Here is a 16713-nt window from a genome sequence, read left to right on the forward strand (position 1 = left end):
AAGAAACATACAAATTAGCCAGAAAAAGCGGCACACCTGAGGACTGGGAGAAATTCAGAGTCCAGCAGAGGAGGACAAAGGGCAAAATTAGGAAAGGGAAAAAAGATTATGAGAGAAAGCTGGAAGGGAACATAAAAACTGACTGTAAAAGCTTTTATAGATATGTGAAAAGAAAAAGATTGGTTAAGACAAATGTACAGTCAGAAACAGGTGAATTGATCATGGGGAACAAGGACATGGCAGAACAATTGAATAACTATTTTGGTTCTGTCTTCACTAAGGAGGACATAAATAATCTTCCGGAAATAGTAGGGGACCGAGGGTCTAGTGAGATGGAGGAAATGAGGGAAATACATGTTAGTAGGGAAGTGGTGTTAGGTAAATTGAAGGGATTGAAGACAGATAAATCTCCAGGGCCAGATGGTCTGCATCCCAGAGTGCTTAAGGAAGTAGCCCAAGAAATAGTGGACGCATTAGTGATAATTTTTCTTTAGATTCTGGAGTAGTTCCTGAGGATTGAAGGGTGGCTAATGAAACCCCGCTTTTTAAAAAAGGAGGGAGAGGGAAACCGGGGAATTATAGACCGGTAAGCCTGACATCGGTGGTGGGGAAAATGCTAGAGTCAGTTATCAAAGATGTGATAACAACACATTTGGAAAGCGGTGAAATCATCGGACAAAGCCAGCATGGATTTGTGAAAGAAAAATCATGTCTGACGAATCTCATAGAATTTTTTGAGGACGTAACTAGTAGAGTGGATAGGGGAGAACCAGTGAATGTGGTATATTTGGATTTTCAAAAGGCTTTTGATAAGGTCCCACACAGAAAATTAGTGTGCAAATGAGGAAATTAAATGCAGCATCTCCAAGTTTGCGGATGACACAAAGCTGGGCGGCAGTGTTAGCTGTGAGGAGGATGCTAAGGGGATGCAGGGAGACTTGGATAGGTTAGGTGAGTGGGGGGATTCATGGCAGATGCAATTTAATGTGGATAAATGTGAGAATATCCACTTTGGTGGCAAGAACAGGAAAACAGATTATTATCTGAATGGCAGCCGATTAGGAAAAGGGGAGGTGCGACGAGACCTGGGTGTCATTATACACCAGTCATTGAAAGTGGGCATGCAGGTACAGCAGGCAGTGAAAAAGGCGAATGGTATGCTGGCATTCATAGCAAGAGGATTCGAGTACAGGAGCAGGGAGGTACTATTGCAGCTGTATAAGGCCTTGGTGAGACCACACCTAGAGTATTGTGTGCAGTTTTGGTCCCCTAATCTGAGGAAAGACATTCTTGCCGTAGAGGAGATACAAAGAAGGTTCACCAGATTGATTCCTGGCATGGCAGGACTTTCATATGATGAAAGACTGGATCGACTAGGCTTATACTCTCTGGAATTTAGAAGATTGAGGGGGGATCTGATTGAAATGTATAAAATTCTAAAGGGACTGGACAGGCTAGATGCAGGAAGATTGTTCCCGATGTTGGGGAAGTCCAGAACGAGGGGTCACAGTTTGAGGATAAAGGGGAAGCCTTTTAGGACCGAGATGAGGAAAAACTACTTCACACAGAGAGTGGTGAATCTGTGGAATTCTCTGCCACAGGAAACAGTTGAGGCCAGTTCATTGGCTATATTTAAGAGGGAGTTAGATATGGCCCTTGTGGCTAAAGGGATCAGGGAGTATGGAGAGAAGACAGGTATAGGGTTCTGAGTTGGATGATCAGCCATGATCGTACTGAATGGCAGTGCAGGCTCGAAGGGCCGAATGGCCTAGTCCTGCACCTATTTTCTACGTTTCTATGTTTCTAAGGCATGACCTGGGTGATGGGGGTTCATAATGACACCATTTTTGGGGCATCGCTTCTTGAAAATGTCCTGGATACTACGGATTTATTTCCATTTATTATTAAAGTTTAGTATGATTAAGGAATTCAATCTCTTATTTTATTATTATTAAAATTAATTATTTTGAAAAATGGTTACTTTCATATTGCCAACTTAATATATGCACAAATAGTGAATAATATTGTGTGTTGCTCTGGATTTCCAGCATCTAAAGAATCTCTTTTATTTATGAACATCAAATATTAGCTTTGTCATGCTGATTCATAAAAAAGGATTATCATGCCAGACAACATTAATTCTGCCTGGAAAAGATGAGAGATTCAGTATTCTGTTGGTAGCCTGAACTATTTAGCTGAATAGCTATCGTTGTGACTTCTACAGTACATGCAATGAAAACTAGAAGAGCCACATAAAATTGAACCAGATGCTCGCCTGATGTGTCACTGCCTTATGACAAAGGAAATTCATTTGCACTGAAATTCAATATTATAAAGCTCTTTGTAGAAAGGCCATAAATGGTGAAGTTAAATATTTGGTCTGGAAGCATCAAAAATAGAAGTAACTTCTTAAAAGCATGTTGTGCTTTTATGGTAATGCAATATACAATTTTATTCATGGCAAAATACTATGGGGCATATTTTATAGTCAATCGCTACAGGAACTGGCCCTCTGGCCTATCAAGTGCACATCAATCATCAAGCTCCCACTTACACTAATCCCATTCCTTTCCCCATGTGCCTATCAACTCCCCCAGACTCTGCTGCTTGCCTGTATATGAGAGGTAGTTCATAGTGGGCAGTTACCCTACCACCTAGGAACATCCAGAGAATCACACAATCTACTTCATAAAGTCTGGCTGCTTTCATTGTGCTAGCCTTTGATACCGGATACTATTAAGTCGTGATTGCCACCCGACTGCTGGAAAGATATTGGATACTCATCATGAGCTCTGTCAGCAGCTCTTGCCTTTATTAACCTCCAGGGCACAAAAGCGCAATTTCATGTTGTTTAGTAAATCTGGTGGCTCACTCCCTCTCCTTGGTTTCCTCTTATTATGATTGCAGTGATGTTGTCTGTGTGTTGGTTTGTGTTTTATTATTATAATTAAGGGCTGAGGTCAGAGCAACTTTGAAAAGTGCCAAAACAGATCTCCATTTAACTAAAGCCAGACAGAAAACAGTGAACAGCCAATAGAATATAGAACATGTGGGTCTGAAATCACAGGATCATCGGGGCTGTGGGAGTTTATCCTTTGTGACTGCTTTGTCATCCAGACTATGACATCAAATTATAGAGGTGCTGCCCCTTCAACCTGGGGTTGGCTTCTTCATAGTGTTTTTATGACAAAGGAAATTCATTTGCACTGAAATTCAATATTATAAAGCTCTTTGTAGAAAGGCCAGAAATGGTGAAGTTAAATATTTGGTCTGGAAGCATTAAAACCAAGAGATACTAGGTTTCAATTTTCCTCCCCGATCAAGATTCTAATTCTGTATGATTGTAGGCTCTGGGCCTGTGCTCAAATGAATTCAGAAGAATGGCAGGGGCAGCCTCAATAGAATGGATGTGGTGAGGATATTTCCTTTGGTGGGGGAGTATAAGACCAGAGGATGTCCAATTAGAATGGAGATGAGGGACTTCTTTAGCCAGAGAGTGGTGAATCTGTGGAATTCATTGCCATAGGCAACTATGGAGGCCAAGTCTTTGTATATTTAAGGAGAGGTTGATAGGTTCTTGATTAGTCTGGGGATGTAGGGATACAGGAGGAAGGCAGGAGATTGGGGCTGAGAGAGAAAATGGATCAGCCATGACGAAATGGCGGAGCAGACTCGACAGGCCGAATGGCCTAATTCTGCTCCTATATCTTATGGTCTTATGGTCTTACTGCAGCTGGGACAGACATGGGGAATGTCAGGTGACGCTGCTGGTGCCTGTGACGTCTGTGCCGCTACATGGGCAACAGCTTGCTTTTCATTTCGTACTGCCCTGGCTAGCAAATGCCCAAAAATGTCATTCATTGAAGGTGGCACGGTAGCATAGCAGTTACTACAATACTTTACAGTGCCAGCTGTAAGATCAAGGTTCAGTTCCCAATGCTGCCTGTAAGCAGTTTGTATGTTCTCTCCATGATAGCTTGGGCTTTCACTGGGTGCTCCAGTTTCCTCCCACAGGGATAGTGAGCTGTGAGCATGCTGTGCTGGCTCTGGAAGCTTGGCAACGTTCGATGGTTCGATGCAACGACTCATTTCACTATGTATGTTTCAATGTACATGTGACAATTAAAGTTAATCTGATCTTTTAGTCAATATTTGGTAGACCGCACCAGCTTTCATGAAAGGCAGTATGAGGTAAAGTAAAATACTAGCGCTGGTTGTGATGAAAAGTGACAGCCTTTCAGTAACTTTTAAAATCTACTGGTAATTATGTTTTAGTGCATTGAATTTAGAGTAAACAAATTCCTAAGTCACTATGTTTTGTACCATATTTCATCTAACATTTGCATTGCATTAGATTCTAAAGCAATGCATTAGTGCTTAATATTAGGAAAGAGATTTCAATCAACTTAAGAGTTCTTAAGATTGAGAATGTTAATCTATTTGATTTTTATTTAACATTTTAATTAGTCTAATTCAACTGTGGGTCTCTTTGGTAAGAAGGAGAATTGTGGGTCATTCTTTACCAACTATGAAAACTCAATTATGATATTCTAATTACTTGAACAATTTTAGAAGTTGGTTTGTAATTATAAATCATATCTATTAGTTAGACCCAAGGGTATGGCTGGACCTCTATGGATAGTTTTTGCTAGGACAAAGGAAAATCCTGCCTGACTAACCTACTGCAATTCTTTGAGGAAATCACAAGAATTGGATCAGTCCACGACTGAATGACGGAGCAGACTCGATGGGCTGAATGGCCTACTTCTGCTCCTATATCTTATGGTCTTATGCCTGCTCTCTAGCCCTACACCCTGGTGATTCCTCATCACGCCTGGCACACTCAAGGCTGTAAGCAGTCCAGCATAGGTGGGGGTGTCATGTCAACTGCACCCTGTTGAACAGACCCCTCGACAGTTCATTCACAGACAGCTGTAGCCCTAACCATCCCTGCTGAAAACAAAGGTAGATTTCAGAGTCTTGTGCTTTCCAGTCAAGTAGCTGGCAGCCAAATGTGTAAACCGAAGTGTGACAATGTTTCTCTGTTCTAAGCTATTTTTCCTGGCCAGTGACTTCAGAAGTTACTGTCTAAACAGATGCCAATTTGAGTGTCGAAGCATAGATTGTACCAAGAGCTGAATTTAATTGTTTCCAATTCAATGCTATTTATGAAGATTAATGCACTTTTAACTGAATATTCTGTCACCAATCCTAAATCCTTTCACTCTCCTTCTCTCCACCTTCTCTCTATCTCCCTACCGTCCCTTCCACCCATAACTTTGCCTCTCCTACTCTGCTTCTTCCCATCCCCTCTCTGCCTGTACCCACCCTGCCAACAATGCCTTTCCCATCTACCCTTCTCTGCTTCCTCCTGTCCTTCTATTCCACTACTCTCCTATTTTCCCTCCTTCCTTTGCTCTCCCATTTCCCTAAGGCTGCTAATGCTAGCCGAATATGTTCTGCAGCATCTCAGCTGTATTTCCCCAGGTCTTTTTCCCTCTTCCTGCTAGTTTAGACTATCTAGCCTCTCACCCTCAATAGCCTGATTACCTCAACCCCCATTTTTTGTAGCGTAGAGTTAGCTCATGCTTTAAAATGCCAGCCAGCGATCAATGATGGGTTCAATTCCCATCGCCACCTGTAAGGAATTTTTCATGTTTTCCTTGCTTCCTCCAGGTGCTCCAGCTTCCTCGCACATCCCAAATACCTATACTTCGGGTTAGTGAGTTATGGGCATGTTATGTTGGCACTGGAAGCATGGTGACACAATCCTCATTGATTTGATTTGGCGCAAAAGATGCATTTCACTGTATGTTTCAATGTTTCCATGCACTTGTGGCAAGTAAATCTAACCTTTTAATCTCATTAACATGCAAAGTCTTGCTTTGAGAACGCTGAACAGCACACAGATTTGCACAAGATTTGGTGTCGTGCAGCTAAGTCTCCAATCCCTTCCATCATGAAGGTCCGTCTCTTTGATGATTTCCTGCCTACACATCATCCTTGGAAGTCCAACAATCGAGTTCATATATGCAACATTTTCCTAGCAATTGTATTTAGGAATCTGCCTTTTGAACCTGTGCCAAATGAATGGAGATAGGTATGAAGTTAAGCAAAGCAGTGAAACCGGTCCAGCCTTCCAGAGCTCCTTACTGTGGCGGGAATTCACCCATGCTTCCAACTTGTGATCTGTTACTTGAATTTGAATTTATTTAAATTTTACATCATCCCACAACGTGAGGGAGTAAAAATCTTGGCATTACGATTCCATTGTGCTGTACAGACATGTGAATTTATAAGTCTAATGGCTTGTGGAAAGAAACCGTCCCATTGCCTGTTGGTCCTGGCTTTAATGCTGCGATACCACTTGCCAGATGGAAGCAGCAGAGACAGTTTATGGTTGGGGTGACTGGTGTCCCCGATGATCTTCCAGGCCTCCTTTCTGCACCCGCCATAAATGTCCTTAACAGAGGGAAGTTTGCATCCACAGATGCGCCAGGCAGTCCGTACCACTCTCTGCAGTGCCCAGCAATCATGGTTGGTGCAGTTCCCCTACCAGGAGGTGGTACAGGTGGTCAGTATGATCTCGATGGTGCCCCTATAGAAGATATTGAGGATTTTGGGGCTCATGCCAAACTTCTTCAGTAACCTGAGGTGGAAGAGACGCTGTTGTGCTTTTCTTTTGCCAGAGAGCCAGTGTATATAGTCCAGGTGAGATCTTCGGTGATGTGTATACCGAGGAACTTGAAACTACTCACTCTGTCAGCTGCAGACCCACTGATGTTGATTAGGGTGAGCCTGTCTCTGTTCTTTCTGTAATCCACAATCAGCTCTTTTGTTTTTTGGACATTGAGGGACAGGTTTTTTACCCTGGCACCACTGTGTCAGGGTGTCACCCTCTCCTCTGTAAGCTGTCTCATCACAGCTGGAAATAAGGTCAATCAAAGTCGTGTGATCTGTGAATTTGATCAGCAGATCGAAGCTGGGTGTGGCAGCATAGTTGTGGGTGTAAAGGAAGTAGTGAAGGGGACTCAGGACACAACCCTGTGTTGAGGGTCAGAGGGGTAGAGGTAAGTGAGCCCATCCTTGCCACCTGTCGGTGAGCTAATAGGAAGTCTAGGATCCAGCTGCACAAGGTGGGGTGCAGGCCGAGGTCTCTGAGCTTCCTGTCAAGCCTGGAGGGAATTATGGTGTTGAGTGCTGAACTGTAATCCAGAAACAGCATTCTAACGTATGCATCCCTCTTCTCCAGGTGAGTGAGTATGGTGTGTAGTGCTATGGCTATGGCACCATCAGTAGACCAGTTCTGTCGGTAGACGAATTGTAGTACATAATGTGTGGGCACGTGGCCAAGTGGTTAAGGCATTTGACTAGTGATCTGAAGGTCGTGAGTTCGAGCCCCAGCCGAGGCAGCGTGTTGTGTCTTTGAGCAAGGCACTTAATCACACAGTGCTCTGCTACAACACTGGTGCCAAGCTGTATGGGTCCTAATGCCCTGCTGTTGGACAACATTGGTGTCGTGGAGAGGGGAGACTTGCAGCATGGGCAACCGCTGGTCTTCCATGCAACCTGGCCCAGGCCTGCGCCCTGGAGAGTGAAGACTTTCCAGGCGCAGATCCATGGTCTTGCAAGACTAACTGATGCCTTAAAGTACATAATGATATAAAGTAATTCACAGCATAAATAAGGGACCTAAAGCTGATGTGAGGACCCCCACAGCAATATTTACTTGGGAAGAGGGTTAAATTACTTGAATTAATATGGCATCAAGTGCTTGCCTGAACATCTGCAAACAGATGTTTGGTTTCTGTTGCAGATGTCTCAAGTGATTGCCTTGGACAAGCCCAATATATCAGAATTAAATGGATAAATTGTGCTACTGGCACTACAATACTTGGCTGTGGATCAACTTGCAGCGTAAGGCATAACTTGGTTACAATGTACTCCATAATCTGAAGCCTTCACCAGCTCCATGACAGTGTCAAGGGAAAGGAGGTGTATGCATATACAGTACATTTCTGTACATTTATATCCCCATAAATAAGGCCTTAAAGCTTGTGCTTCTTTCTCGACAACAGACCTGACCAGTTTCCCTCTACTGCCACTTTCATCCGTCTGGAGGAACAAGTCCTCATAATCAACATTTCTCTTCAATCCCCTCCCATTTTCTCCAGACTCAAAGTATAGCCATGGACAGCCACATGGGCCCTAGCTGAACTTGCCTTTTCACTGGCTACATGGAACAGTCCATGTTTCAAGTTGTCCCTGGTACTGCTTCCCAAATCTTTCTGCGCTACATTGACATCTGCATTGGTGCTGCTTCATGCCCCCATGAAGAGCTTGTTACTTCCATCAAATTTGCCTTCTTCAAAGAATGGGGTTTCCCTTCCTCAATCACTGATGCTGCCCTCACCCATATCTCCTCCATTGCCTGACCGTCTGCCCTCACCCCATCTTCCTGCTGTCTTAACAGGGATAGAGTTGCTCTTCTCATCACCTACCACCGCAAGAGCCTCCACATCCAACACATCATTTTCTACAACTTCCAAAATCTTCAACAGGACCTTGCCACAAAACACATCCATACTCGGCCCACCACTCTCCACTGTCCATAGAGATTATTCTCTCCATGATTCCCTTTGTCTATTTGCCCCTCCCCACTAGTTTTATTCCTGGCAGTTATATCTGCAAGCAGAATTGTGGAGGGGTTTTTCAGGCTGCCTAAATTTGTTGACAAATCTTTCCTCCTATATACTGATATGTCACCACCTTTGAATTGGGCAACGATACTGGTGTCATCGGCAAAATTGAATATGGCATTGGGGCTGTGGTTAGCCACACAGTCTTGTGGAAAGAATGTAGAGCAGGGGGCCTAAACACACAGAGCACAATTCATATTACGGCATTATTGCCTGTGTCCAAGTCTGCTTTGGTTGAAGAGCATTCTATGAGCACAAGTTAAGTAAGCAAGGTAAATTTAGCGCTAAGCCCAGCATAATGAATGGACAACCTTTTTTCAAAGAAAGGTGGCTTTTGAGTCTTCTGATTGCAGACCTTAAGGAGGGAGGGTGACATCAGACTCAATTGCTTAATAATCAAATTTATTTATTGAAGGCTAAATAAACATTCAACTATAAAGCAGAAAGTTAGGCAGGTAAAAGTTGCTAACTCTTCATAGGATTAAAATCATGAATAATTCATAGTTCCGCCGAACTAATTATTTTCCCCACATCTCATCAGCTTTGGGAGATACAACCTTAATTAAGATACTCTGGTTATCCCAATTAGTCTGGCTTCAGAAGCTCCAGGTAGAGTCAATTGATTTGATAGTTACAGGTTTATAAATATGTCAAAAACAGTTATAAAGGGCAGGTTTAATTTAAATAGCTGCTAAGTCCGGAAGCGGTACTACTGAAACGCAGGTCTGAAGGAGTCCCAAAGCATGTTTTTAATCTTTCCTCAAGGTAGGTGCTAATCAAAACAGTCTGCACATCTGGTACATGATCTTTGAAAGTGTTTCAAAATTTTAGTTGTGAATTTCAAGCCAGCCCCAAGTTAAAGAACTTACAAAATTGGATAACATTCTACAAAGAAGCATTTGATTGTATTGCTTAAAAAGTGGCCATAGTGAGGAATTGTAGCAATCATCTATTCAGAATTTATTATTTCTTCCAGACCGATTATAGGGAGTAAGCGCAGAGGTGTTGATGGCTAACTAGACTGTGCTCATGTAATTGTATAATTGTGTCCTATTCATTAATAGTTTCATGACTGGGGAGCAACACATATTTCAGCCGTTGGTTGTGCACTCTGTGTTAAATGACACCTGGAAGGAACTGCCCATGAAGTGCTCAACTCCAGTTGAACTCCTTTAGGTATAAAAAGAACTATGTTCAAATGAAGCTTGCTCCCAGTTTCTTTGGTTGAGCGAGTTCCCTACCTTTGATATATCTTTAGTGGGAACCACTACTGAAAATGATAGCAAAGTTGGGACAGGTACAAAAGTGGGAGAAATTAAAGTATAACTGGGCTCTACCCTATTTCCTGCTTCTGTCCAATTAACACCGTAAAGCAGGGCTTCCCAAGCTGGGGTTCATGGACCCCTCAGTTAATGGTAGGGGTCCATGTCATTAAAAAAAGAAGCTGTGAACCCTTGCCATAAAATCTAATTTCTCAGCAGCAAAATTTCCAGGTTGATGATTTGTGTTCTATTGGTACATAAGGTAATAAGGTCAAGTTAAGGCAAGGAAGTAAAAGAACAAGTAACACTGGCAAATGGAAGAGCCAAAGAAAGCATTCTGCCGAAGCCTATTTCATGGTCTGTCACACTTATCTCATTGGTCTACAATCACTGGGATATTTGACATCCTTTACAAACATGGCAGTTGGCAAGAATGAAGCAGAGTTGCATCATGGTTGAGAGTTCCTTCCGTGTTTCTGGAATGATACTCTGGTTGGGAAAGTTGTGGATCATTTTTTCTCCATTAAGATGACTGGTCTATAAATCTTCTGCTGTGTGCCTGCAGAGTACTGATAGTGTGATGCTCTCTGCTGGAAGAAAACAGTTTTAAAATCGAGCAAGAGAAAATTTGCAGATGCTGGAAATCCAAGCAACACACACAAAACGCTGGAGGAACTCAGCAGGCCAGGCAGTATCTATGGAAAAGAGTTAACCGTCGACATTTAGGGCCAGGACCCTTTATCAGGACTCAGGTACTGATTAAGGGTCTTGGCCCAAAACATCGATGGTTTACTCTTTAAAATTGAGCCTTTGGTATCAATTAGCTTGAAAGGTATATATTTTTTTTTACAGAAGAGAAGGAATTTTTTTTTCAAAGATTGCAACTCAAAACTTTGTGTTATTCTGTTGCTTTTGACATCTGCTTTTTCTATTTTTATATCCCCAAATCTATAAATTGAGGGAATAATAAAAAATGTGCTGCACCCAGAGGAGCATCACCTCACATTAGACCCGCGATAATCCTCGGATAATCCTTTCCTAACAAGAAATTGCACTTGTGACTAGAAAACTAGATGGTTCTACTTTAATAAGACTGATATGACCAGAAATAAACAGCTGCAAATTCTCAGTAAAATATAATTCTTGAAAATAGATGCAGGCCTGTCAAAATCTGTCTGAAAATAATGAGAAGTGACCCCACAGAAGATGAACAATGCTAAAACTGGAAGCATGTGTGCCAAAATGGTGTAGTGGTTCTCACTGAATCAAGAACATTGACAGTAAATTATTCAAGATGCACAAAAGAAGTTGAAGGAATATAGTTCTTCTGCTGCTGTATCAATGCATGCAAAGCACTTGGGAGAAAGTGCTTTTCTCTTCAGTTAGCTTCTGGGTGAGATGGTGAGGTATTAGAGAAACAGGCAATGAGAGACAAGTCAACAACAACTGGAATGTGACTCTTGATTAAAGGAACTTCCCTCTACAAAACACTACTGCAACAGAGGCATCATTGTACAATCATAACACAAAGGAGCAGAATTAGGCCATTCAGCACACCAAGTTTGCTCTGCCATTCCATCATGTATGGCTGACTTATTTTCCTTCCCAACTCCATTGCTCTGATTCCCGCCCCCCCCCCCCCCCGTAACCTTTGATACCCTTACTAGTCAAATAGCTATCAACCTCCACTTTAAATATATCCAGTGACTTGGCTGCCACAGAAGTCTGTGGTAAAGAATTCCACAGATTCACCACGCTCTGGCTAAAGAAATACCTCCTCATGTCTGTTTTAAAGAGACAACCCTCTATTCTGAGGTTTTGCTCTCTGGTCTTAGAGTCACCCCACGGTGGGAAACATCCTCTCACATTCACTTTATCTAGGCTTTATAATGCTCAATAGATTTCAGAATCAGAATCAGGTTTAGTATCACCAGCATGTGACGTGAAATTTGTTAACTTAGCAGCAGCAGTTCAATGCAATTCATAATCTAGCAGAGAGAGAGAGAGAGAGAGAAATAATAAATAAAATAAACCATAATAATAAATAAACAAGTAAATCAATTACATACATTGAATAGATTTTTAAAAATGTTCAAAAACAGAAATACTGTATATTTAAAGAAAGTGAGGTAGTGTCCAAAGCTTCAATGTCCATTTAGGAATCGGATGGCAGAGGGGAAGAAACTGTTCCTGAATCGCTGAGTGTGTGCCTTCAGGCTTCTGTATCTCCTACCTGATGGTAACAGTGAGAAAAGGGCATGCCCTGGGTGCTGGAGGTCCTTAATAATGGATGCTGCCTTTCTGAGACACCGCTCCCTAAAGATGTCCTGGGTACTTTGTAGGCTAGTGCCCAAGATGGAGCTGACTAGATTTACAACCTTCTGCAGCTTCTTTCAGTCCTGTGCAGTAGCCCCTCCACACCAGACAGTGATGCAGCCTATCAGAATGCTCTCCATGGTACAACTGTAGAAGTTTCTGTGTGTATTTGTTGACATGCCAGATCTGTTCAAACTCCTAATAAAGTATAGCTGCTGTCTTGCGTTCTTTATGACTACATCGAAATGTTGGGACCAGGTTAGATCCTCAGAGATCTTGACACCGAGGGACTTAAAGCTGCTCACTCTCTCCACTTCTGATCCCTCTGTGAGGATTGGTATGTGCTCCTTCGTCTTACCCTTCCTGAAGTCCACAATCAGCTCTTTCATCTTACTGACATTGAGTGCCAGGTTGTTGCTGAGGCACCATTCCACTAGTTGGCATATCTCACTCCTGTACACCCTCTCGTCACCACCTGAGGTTCTACCAACAATGGTTGTATCGTCAGCAAATTTATAGGTGGTATTTGAGCTATGCCTAGCCACATAGTCATGTGTATATAGAGAGTAGAGTAGTGGGCTAAGCACACACCACTGCGGTGTACCAGTGTTGATCGTCAGTGAGGCAGATATGTTATCACCAATCCACACAGACTGTGCTCTTCCGGTTTGGAAGTCGAAGATCCAATTGCAGAGAGAGGTACAGAGGCCCAGGTTCTGTAACTTCTCAATCAAGATTGTGGGAATGATGGTATTAAATGCTGAGCTATAGTGGATGAACAGCATCCTGACATAGGTGATTGTGTTGTCCAGGTGGTCTAAAGCCGTGTGGAGAGCCATTGAGATTGCGTCTGCCATTGACCTATTGTGGCAATAGGCAAATTGCAATGGGTCCAGGTCCTTGCTGAGGCAGGAGTTCAGTCTAATCATAACCAACCTCTCAAAGCATTTCATCACTGTCAATGTGTGTGCTACCGGGCGATAGTCATTAAGGCAACCCCCATTATTCTTCATAGGCACTGGTATAATTGTGCCTTTTTGAAGCAAGTGGGAACTTTTGCTCGTTGCAGTGAGATTCCCCATTCTTGTAAACTCCAGCAAATACGGACCCAGAGCCATCAAACACTCCTTATACATTAACTTTTTCATTCCTGTTATCATTCTCATGAACCTCCAATTCTAGCACATCCTTTCTTAGATAAGGGGCGTAAAACAGCTCACAATACTCCATGTGTGAAGTGACCAGTGCCTTATAAAGCCTCAGCATTAGATACTTTCTTTTATATTCTATTCCTCTCGAAGTGAATGCTAACATTGCATTTACCAACAATTATCTGGTAGAAGAGGCAGCACACTAACTCATACTACAGCCTCTGACCCATCTTGTGAAAGGCAGGCTCCAGGCTTCGTTTTTCCTTGTGAAGGAAGGAGGCTTTAATTCATCATCACATCAAGTTATTTCTCATGGCCTGTAATGCTGCTCTAAATGCTTCTACCCTACCCTTTCCCAGGTTTTCCAAGTATTCTGATTATCAGCTCCAGGTCCCACACATACCTGTGCCAGCTTTTAAACTCTCTGTTACACCACTCCCCCAACCCCCTCAACCCTCAACCCCTCAACCTCATTCTCCCTTCATTGCTCTTTCAGTCCAGCCCAGCCCTTTTAGGACAGCTAATCCTCTTCAACTGAGGACACCTCTTGTGCGTGGCACCATTCTGCCAGTCCTTTTGTCACTAACGCCTCACTGGATAAACAGGTATAATTTGATTGGTGTTTTCTTAAGTTCAACACCCATACATTTATATGGGATCTAACCAAAAAAATGTTTCATTGATATCCTCTGAAATGCATTACATTCATTGAATGGACAACAGGGTTATAAACATAGATAAGTTGGGCATGACCCAATGCTGAATACCTTATTTGAGCTTATGAGCTTCTCTGCTTCCCTGGAGCAATTTCTCAATGTTCTGCTACGATCAGGAGGTCTGTGTAAGCAGAGAAGCTCGTGGCCCCAAATATTCAGCGTTCTTCCTCATTATCCCAAAAAAGTGGTAGTAACCTTTGACACTTCATGTGGTGAGTTGAAAGCCAATCTCCAGAAGATGCTGTCAACAGTACTCCTTTCCATCATATGCTGTGCTAATACCCTACAGTCTCAAGCATGGTCAGCAAGAAAATCAGACCTTTGAGTGTTTTAATATTTTTTCACTAACTATGTTTGGTATAAAATCTGCTGTAACTTTAAACCTTGTTAAATGAGTTTCAGTTGTGTTTTAAACTAGCATCCATTTGTCAACATATGCCCTTGCTGGCTGGAAAGTAATTATGGGATGCTATTCAGATTTATTTATTTATCACGTGTACAGAGAAACATACAGTGAAGTGTGTAATTTGCATTAACAACCAACAGAACTTAAGGATGTGCTGGAGGTAGCCCGCAAGTGTTGCCACACATTCCGGCGAAAACATAGCACACTCACCATGTTCGGCAGAGCAACACGAGCAACAACGGAACAACAAGACAAAATAACAATGGTAAACCAAGCCCTTTTCCCACTCTCCCACTCACTCACATACATAGGTTGGGTCCCAACCCAGAATAGGCTGCCTTAGGGGTTCCGACCACCAGTCCCTTGCCCGGATTTGCACACCTCCAGATCCGCCAACCCTTGGGCTTTGACCTTCAGGCCTCAGCCTCCAGACTCAGTGGCTTTGGTCTTTGACCTCTGGGTATCAACCCTAGGGTTCACCAATCACGAGACTTTGACATCCGGATCACGAATCCGGATTCCCAAGGGTCTCATCCCTGGGACTTGGCAACCTGGGGGTTCACTGGCTCTCGTGCTTCCTGGCCACATAGATCTCCTACCCGAGAACACACTGACCTGGGGTGGGGGTGGGAATGTGTCTCGCCGACGTGGGGTTCGCCAGCACTTGTCCATGGGGTCTACCAACCTTAGTTATTTGATCATTGACTTGGAGTTTGCTGGTCTTCATCTTCAATGCCTGCAGAACCAACATTTCTACACATGTATTGCAGAGGGCCCTAACCTGGATCTGACCACCAGCACCTGCTCCTGCCTCTAAACCCCCTTCATACCTGTCTCTAAACCCTAACCTGTCCTGTAACTCCCCACATTACCCCTAAAGCTGTCCCTGCAAACCTGTGGCATAATATGATATTTCACTTGGTGCCATAATTTTTCTATTTAATAAAATCCTTAGAAAGTTAAAGGAAATTAGCACTGTTTTACTTTGATTGAAGCTAATTCATGAATCTGAATAGCTACTTCGTCTCTTTATTGACATTATCCCTGCAAAAGATGCTTGCTTTCAAATTCTATCATGTGTCAACACTTAATCTACTCAAAGATATTACATATGAATACCAATTAAAATAAGCAGAAAGGAGAACAAAAGCATACTGGCAAAATATAGAATGAATTTCAAAGGTCTTGAACACAGAAGATAGTTAAATTCCATGAACAACTGAGTGTTGAACCATTTTTGTTTAAAATCTTTGTTTGCACAGTAATTTACACATTCTTTTCAAGTGTTGAGCTTGTAGTATTATTAATTTCTTGTAATTTCCAGTGAGTAATCCTTTATAAGGTGTCGATTGTAGAAATTTCTATCCAGTATTACCTTCAAAGGTTCAATTTTGCTTCCCTATTAAATGTATAGCATTTACTCAATATCGGTCCTCCCGTGCATCTACTGCATGTGCTTCTTGGAACGCTGAGAACCAGAGAGACAGCCTGCATCTATAAGGGAGGAGAGGACACTTGGTTTTCCTATTGCTATTCCCTGCAAGAATTGATGATGCTTTGCCTGCCTCCAGCGAAGGTCAACTTTCCTGCGATGGGTCTGTTCCATGTGCTTTACAAAGATGCGAAAAAGCTTTGATGTAATCAGATTTTTGTGGACAGACTCATATATTTCATACTAATGTAAAAAATAGGTCTGTGAAATTTTATTTATCCTGCCACAGGACTTTGCGTTCTCTATGAGCTGCATTTTTAGTTGATCTATTGTTATAATACTTGAACAAATACTTCTGGAATAGCAGTAATATTATTTGGAAATTTATCTTGCTACTGATTTTGCATCCTCCAGCAGAATTTCATTTCTTCTTAGTCAGCAGCATTGTGATAAGTCTTGCCATTCTTTCCTAGTGTGTGCTTCCGAGCCATGCGTTTCTCAAACTGACTTTGAATGATTTTTTTTACTTTCAGCTTTGCTACTCCATTGGTGTACAATTTCTGTTTTTGGTCATGAACATTAAAGTGATAACAGCTGCATATTTTATACCTCCTCTTCAAACCTGTTTGATAATGGCTGGGGAATAAAGGCAAATTTCTAATGCAGCATCATTCCCTTATAAACCAGTATTGCCCTCTTTTTTTAAGCATGTTAATCTACACAGGCTGGTG

The 16713-nt window shown here is 42.3% G+C and overlaps 1 protein-coding gene across 3 annotated transcripts in view; it reads left to right on the plus strand.

Annotated features, from left to right (window-relative positions):
- LOC134358999 (serine/threonine-protein kinase 32C) overlaps positions 1 to 16713 on the plus strand; it is a 269000-nt gene that overhangs the window by 241804 nt on the left and 10483 nt on the right. The window lies entirely within an intron of this gene.

This window comes from Mobula hypostoma, chromosome 19 (assembly GCF_963921235.1).
Source record: "Mobula hypostoma chromosome 19, sMobHyp1.1, whole genome shotgun sequence".
NCBI classification, from domain to species: Eukaryota; Metazoa; Chordata; class Chondrichthyes; order Myliobatiformes; family Myliobatidae; genus Mobula; species Mobula hypostoma.